Source organism: Triticum aestivum, chromosome 4A (genome assembly GCF_018294505.1).
Source record: "Triticum aestivum cultivar Chinese Spring chromosome 4A, IWGSC CS RefSeq v2.1, whole genome shotgun sequence".
Classification (NCBI taxonomy): Eukaryota; Viridiplantae; Streptophyta; class Magnoliopsida; order Poales; family Poaceae; genus Triticum; species Triticum aestivum.
In genome coordinates this window covers 690,438,749-690,446,727 of record NC_057803.1, presented here as the reverse complement: position 1 = coordinate 690,446,727, position 7,979 = coordinate 690,438,749, and the positions used below count along the sequence as shown (strand labels likewise).

Here is a 7,979-nt window from a genome sequence, read left to right as displayed (position 1 = left end):
TGAATGTACATAGTACGAGACTTAATATCGATGTTTCAATTCGGTGTACATTGTAAGATTTGAACCGAGGACCAGGCATACGGGTAATTATTTCGAATTCGTGCCATACTAAGTTTCGAAAAGTTGACATTGACTCAATTTGTTGTGCTATTTTGTAGGTCATATGTTTGAATCCATCCAAAAGTTTTCTCACTACCATGGTGTTCATCATATACATATGATTTTGTATTTAAAAAGTAGTGTCGATACAGTGAAATGCAAAATCCACGTTAGAATTGGAGATCGCTACGTGACACACACTCTAATTCAAATAACTAACTACGTGACACACACTCTAATTCAAATAACGAATTATGTGACACACTCTAATCCACGTTAGCGTGGGCACCGTTTCGATTTTTTTTAAATAACTCGTCATTAATTTATTTATAGTACTCCCTCTGTTCACTTTTATAAGACCTTGAAGACATTTCAGACAATGTGCAAAACAGTTCATTTTAAGTTGTCTGAAACGACTTACAGAAGTGAACGGATGGAGTATCTCGTTTTGAATGACTAATTATTGCAAGGAAAACACGGGAATGATAATACATACAGATTTGTTTGCAAATGAAAGAAGATTCGTTTCGTTTGCATTCTCAAATGTAGGCACACCAGGCATACCAGGGTCGTGTCGGGGTGGACGCTGCTTCGGTGCCTTAAAGGCAACTGCCCTTGGGTGACTGACATGTGGGCCAGCCACCTGTTGGGCCCACATGTCATGGACACAAAGGCAGGTGCCTTAAGGCACCAAAGCATAGTCCTGTCGGGGTGGTCGCGTGTGTTGGACGGACGCGTAGCACCCAGCCACCCACCCCCCTCCCCCCAAAAAAAGGACGACGACAATATAAGTTCGCGCTTCCACGTTTCGGATTGAAATATCTGGCGGCCCCAATTCCAGCCCTGCAAAATCTCTCTTCTCCACCGTCCCCTTCCGCGCCCAGATTGCTCAAATCCCTAATTCACCGCCATCCCTCGAATCGCCCCTCGTCTCGTCTCTTTCCCCACCATTCCGCACCTCTGTGCCGGACGACGACGACGAAGACGACGGTCACGCTTCACCACCGCACTGGAGCTACCTCATCTACGCCCTCGTCCACCGCACCGGGTGGTCCACCGACAACGTCGGCCGCCGCAACCGACGTGCCTCACAGACATCGAGTTCCACCGCATCAGGTGCGCTTCACGATGCCGTCTCCCAGCTCACCGGGGCTACTTCACCGAGCACATTGTCACACCTCCGCCCCCCCCGAGGCCGTTGGGGCTTCACCAACGGTCTCGTCCACTGCATCGTAGCATTCCGCTACCACTCAAGATCTGCATCCGTGCGCGGCTAGCCAACGCCAGCGCATCACCCTCAACGGCTCTGAAGTGACCCGCACTCTAGCTAGGCGAGCATGCCCAAACGCCAGCCCGAACTAGGTATCCATACATCACTCCCTTGTGCACTGTTCCGACGATGTTTGGATATCCTTTCACTGCTCTCTTAGCTTAGACGCCTATGCAACTCTGAGTTTAGCTCTTATTTCTTCTGGAGATATCATCTGAAACAAGCAAATCCATTTTTTAGTGAAGCATGACGGCGCTACGGGATCTGGTACACATCCTGCACACCCGTATAACCTTGCAAGTATCTGTCCTCCGGTACAACATCAAGGTCGATTCCTCTTATTTGATCAACCATTCGCCATGTCAAAAATGCAGAGGGGGATGCAAGGAGCACAAGGCCTACACATCCAAGCAAGTGGTAACATGGACTTGTACATGGAACATCCCAAGCGCAAGCAGAGATGCAGTGAGCCTGTACAACGAGCTAGCGTAAGTCCCTACATTTCATTTAATTCGTACTGGCATGCGTGTATGATTTGTGTGTAGTGGCTGATCCACGAATTCAAGTTACCAGGGGCGAACATTTAACTTAAAAAATACGAAGGCACTTGCACTCCGGAAATCAATATAACTTGAGAAATGTGAAGCAACATGCACTTGGAAAACCAGCTAATGATCCAAAGTAGTTCAGATTATAAACACTAAATGACGCAAGCACCAAAAAACACAAAATGCAACATGGTGTACAAGGACTACAAACATGGTCTGTACATGCTGGAATTATTCATTCTCTGGATGAAAATATCAAAGTGTAATTGCACGTATAACCAATGCGCAAACTGCATATCAATATATATCCTGCACAAGTATGCCAATAGTTTCAAACAACAGATTAGAAAAGTATTTATGCTATGTTGTCATGATACGGGGACTTTCTGGTAGATGGCCTCGACGTTTCCTCAAGCTATGAAAATGCACTATAATTTGCTTGTCATCAATGCCTGCAAATCTCTGTCTCTCTCAACATAGTAGATCATCATTAGACATGAAATCCTTCAATGAGCTTGCAAAATGCTTGCATTAGATCCCTCATTAGACACTATATGTTCATCACCAGGAGCATGTAAAATGTTTGCATCAAATCCTTCATTAGCAGTCTGTTCATTAGACACTTCAGGCTCAAGAACAACATGAGCTTGTATGTTTGCACCAGAAACTTGATTAGATACATCAGATTCAGTCACTTCAGTATTGATTGGGGGAGTTATAAAATAAGTAGAAATTGGTTTCATTTTCTCATAGATTCCCTACATACAAGCAGTTTTACAACACCGTCAGGTTTAACTATTGGCCAGAAATTGAAGAGTTGAATTAGATATAATCAGGGATGTGATGTACCTGCTCGTTGCGCATGCTACTCTTGCAAGCTGCGACTGTCCGTTTGCGCAAGCTCGATGCCATGCCCGTGCTGCCGCCGCTGCCTCCCACGCAGGCTACACCCAGGGTTGGATCTTCATCTTCTTGTCCTTCCGCTCGCTTGAAGCCCGGCAACCGCCCTCCATCGAGGGCGCGAGGAAGTGTTGTGTCGGTCTGTCCAGCACCGGCTAGGTTAGGAGCGAACCAGACTAGAGACTGGAGCGAATGAATTGGGATTTTTCCTGCTGTCGATCGATATGGGAGGCGCTCATATGGGCCGCGAGCCTGCTATAGGGCCTGCCTTGCACTTATGTTATTGGCCCATCCAAATTGAAACATTTTTCTTCATTTAATACATTGCCTGCTCGTGCGTTGGGACGAACAAAACTAGCGTGGGCCAACCTGGACGACCCAAACTAGGTGCACACTTTCCAGCCACCTGAGGCGGCCGCCCATACCAGCCCCTATGGTGGCGTCGCCCCTTTTTGCGTGTATGATTCGATAGTGAAAAATATTCCAGTGGCGCTTTTGATTTACCCACAGAATGGTTGAATTGCTTATTTCTATGAACTGAGTTCGCCAATAATGTGAAGGATGCCAGTCTTTTCATCCTATTGTAGATTGCTTAGATCTTTATATGCCAAAAGTAATCGCATGAAATATATAGTAAAAGCCAGTGTGATGTGTTTGGCTACAACTAGTCTGACTACACGTCCTCATATAACATATCAAGGACGCACCATCTTACCAGATTAACCATTCGACTTACCCATGCAGTGTGGGAAGAAAGAAGTATTGGGACTGCGTATCAAGGCAATTGATGCCATGGACTCCTTTGTACAACCTTGTAAGCGAAAAAGAAGTTGTTGTGACGCCCCCGATTCAATCATACACTAATCATGCATGCAAAAGTGTACGATCAAGATCAGGGACTCACGGGAAGATATCACAACACAACTCACTACAAAAAAAATACACTTCCGTGATGATACGTGTTTGTCACAGTAGGTTGCGTTTTTTGTCATGCATGTACATCCATGACAAATTTATGACAGAATCGAGATAGTCATACCTGTGCTGTCGTAGAAGTGTTCGATGACATTACCAAAATTATCATCACGGAAGTGTCCACTTCCATGACGATAAATCATGCATCACAGAAGTGCTTTCGTCAAGGGTGACCGACACGTAGCATCCACCGTAACGGAACGTCGTTAAGCTATCAGGTCGGGTTTTGGATCCGATAACCCGTTAACAGCCCCGACCAATGGGGATTTTCCACGTGTAAAATCATCATTGGCTGGAGGAAACACGTGTCGGCTCATTGTTGGGACAGATGTCATCCACTCATTTGACAGAAGGCGCCTATGATACGTTGACACGTGGCACGGCCCAACAGAGGCCCATTCCAGTGAAAAGGCCGGCCCGTTTGACTTGGTCAAAAGGTGACAGGCCGGCCCATGGAAAGCCTGTTAACGGCATGTTCGCATATAGCCCATTTACAGCCCGCTAACCCAAAGCCCATTACGCCCTATCCGAATTAGGCCCAGTAGCGTCATCTGGGCCATCCAATATGATTCCAGCCCATTTTCACTTCTGGCCCATGTATGGCCCATGACGTCTTTCGGCCCATATGAGGCCCTATGTAACTCTTGGCCTATTAACGGCCCGTGGTGAAACTGACCCGTGATGAACAGTGTATTACTTTAGACCCATTAACGGCCTGTGGTGAAACTGGCCCGTAATGAACAGTGTATCGCTTTATACCCATTAAGGGCCTGTTATTCAGTTGGGCCGTTTACAGCCCATGTTACCTTTCGGCCTTCTCAGAGCCCATTTATTCTTGGGCTTATTTGCAGCATTCGGTTACTTCCGGCATGTTACTGTCATTTTCTGCTTGTGGGCCAAATTCAGCCCGTCGTTACAGTCGGCCCGTTTGTGGTCCGTTAGTCTGTTGGGCATTTTCATAGCATCACCAAATACGGCCTATTAGCGGCCCGTTATGGTCAGCCAATAAAACGTACGATTTCCACTATAGGCCCGTCTATGGCCCATTAAAGGCCAGTACTAGACCCATAAATGAGTCAGCGGCCCATGGGTCCTACGTGACATAGAAGGCCCATGGATCCTGCGAGACGTAGAAGGCCCATGGAAACCGCGAGACGCAGAAGGCCCATGGATCCTGCGAGACGTAGAAGGCCCATGGATCCTACGAGACGTAGAAGGCCCATGGATCCTACGAGACGTAGAAGGCCCATGGTCGGGCGAGTTGGCCCCCGTTTGAACGATATAGCATATTCAAAGAATTATCCTACTCAATACTATCACCTCTAAAAAGCATACACTATACAACAAAGAGATCAAGGCATAGAAAGGTAGAATAATCCTACACTATACAATAAAGAAATTACAGCCGATTATACCCACTGGGCATTATGGTACGGCACAGGTGATAATAAAGCATACACAAACAGCAAATTACATACACTGGACAAATACGGCTCATACATCATGGACGCGCATCAACTTAACTCCATTTGAACTATAATCTCTTCACAAAATAGGATTGGCCAGATTCAGATAGCACAAATTTCAGTTTGCAAAATCTCCAATTCCTTCATGGTTACCTCGGTGTCTTGTTTCATTTTTTGACTCCTGCATCTAATACCTGCATGTCCAGTCTCAACTTGTTGATTATACATTGACAATCATGTACACATTGTCTTGCCACCTCTAGTTGATGCTCGAGAACATCAACACATTCCAATTCCAATCCATAATCATTCGGTAATGGCCATGCCGCACTGCTCGCAGATTTTTGTATTGATGTCACATCATCCTGTAATGTTTTGTAAGTACACATGACTAGGGCAAAAATATAGTTACAACAGTGAAGCGAACAAGACACTATTTTGTACTACGTGGCAAAACAGGACTAACAATAATGTTACACGTCACTTTCACAAAAAAATGTTACACGTCATGAAGCATAAGCAGGTGATATTTTAAAAATTATACAAGAGATAGTCTGTGCAGCCTGCCTACAGAAATCCCTCTTAGCTCACCAGAGGAGCATGATGTTGGGGCCCAATCGAAAACACAGACAAGTTACAAATTTAGACAGCACGTTGCGTATAAGTAAGCAAGCAGTTGGCCATTCTGTACCTCAATTAAAGTCTTAGGGAGCATAATGAACAATAGAGGGTTTCATACAAACATACTACAGCAGGCAAAACTATGCAATCATTAGCATAGTATAAACTAGATTGTGAGCCTCAAGCAATAATAGTTGGTTAATAGACTTCAAAGCTTCAGGCACACTTCGGTAGAGTAATTAAATGGTAAGGCCTTTAATTATGTCAACTAATAGTGATAAAAGTACCGAACATCAGGCATATTTATTTGGGCATCTCATTAAGTGAGGACAAATAAAGCAATTGAAAAGACAAAATTAACTATGCCTGAAACAAACAAGGAATTAAACTGTTGAGTTGCATACAGTGACTTACCTTAGCAGGTTGAAGTGGCTTAGCGCAGCTCCTACTTCTCTTGCAAGGCTCCTTCCTAACATCTTGTACTTGGAAATCCTCAATCTTATCTTCATTGCACCCCCTTTGCAAGGTGACACAAACTAGTTACTCGTCTCCTTGGAAGATAAATATGCATACTTTCCAGTCTGTGAACACAAAAGGATGAGACTATAACAAAACAACACCACATAATGAAACATGTTGCATCTCTTGCACTTACACACAATGAAATGAGCATTTACTATGTCTGCACTATGTAAAAACTAGGCATACCTTCGAACTGGATCTCCAGGTACTCTTGGAGAGCCTACTATAGTGTACAGCCAAACCTTTATTTACCTATGAGTTAGACAAGGCCCCACTACAGCAGCCCTTAGTGTTTAAATCGTTGACAAGCTCTGTTAGAGTGTTAGGTCAAGAACAGCAAGTAATCAAAGCAAACAGTCCTAGTATGGCTGGCTGATGCAAACAAGCAATTGAACAGATGTGTGAGCAAATCTTACATATCAAGAAAAGAAGCAAAGAAGGAGGCTTAAAGACCATCACTTGACTGACCAGATTTAAGGGACATTTAAACATCATGTGCAACGTATGAACTAACATAAACATTGCATATTCCAGATTCTACAATGGAATGCACATGTATTAGGTTATGCCATGTATGATGATGCCTAAATGTACAGATAGCAGGCAGGAGTGATTCATCATTGCACGCACAATTGAATTGCAGGTTAAGGGCCAGTTCGATTCCGCCTTTTCAGGGTATATTGTCAAAATAAGCCATAAAAGATGTGAAGAAGTCATTTTTGATTTATGGGCTTGGGCTTAACTAATTTCGCTTTGGAGGGGGTGTTTCGGGTAGTACCTCACTTAAAATTGAAGGGAAGGGGAATGATGAGTTGCTACAAGCTGCTCCTGTTGCTGCTATATGATGAATTGCTATGAGCTGCTCCTGCTGCCGCTATATGATGAATTGCTATGAGCTGCTGCTGGTATATGATGAATTACAGACTGCTGCTGCTGTATGATGAGTTGCTATGAGCTGCTGCTGCTATATGATGAGTTGCTACAAGCTGCTCCTGCTACTACTATATGATGAATTTCTATGAGCTGCTCCTGCTGCTGCTATATGATGAATTGCTATGAGCTGCTGCTGGTATATGATGAATTACGGACTGCTGCTGCTGTATGATGAGTTGCTATGAGCTGTTGCTGCTGCTATATGATGCTTTCACACTACTAGGAAAAGGGCTATAGATGGGATGGGTACTAATGGCGCACCTGTCAGGTAGTGCGCCACTACTATATACTAATGGCGCACCATTTGTTGATGCGCCATTAGTGTGGAAGACACTAATGGCGCACCAGACACATGGTGTGCCACTAGTAATAACTTTTTTTCCATTTTTCCATACATACTAATGGTGCATCCGAGCGAAGTGCGCCATTACTAGTTCTAAATAGTAATGGCGCACTAGACACAGAGTGCGCCATTAGAATATATACTTTTTTTGCAAAACTTCTAATGGTACCAGGGTCGACCCCCGCTCCACCTGCCGCCGCCACCGACCACACCCTCCACCGACCCCCCGTCCCACCGCACCCTCCCCCGCTCCACCGGCCGCCGCCATCGACCCCCGGCCCGCACCCTCCCCCACTCCACCG

The 7,979-nt window shown here is 45.0% G+C and overlaps 1 protein-coding gene across 1 annotated transcript in view; it reads left to right on the top strand.

The window, feature by feature from the left end:
• LOC123084291 (putative inorganic phosphate transporter 1-13) overlaps window positions 1-7,979 on the top strand; it is a 60,523-nt gene that overhangs the window by 49,820 nt on the left and 2,724 nt on the right. The window lies entirely within an intron of this gene.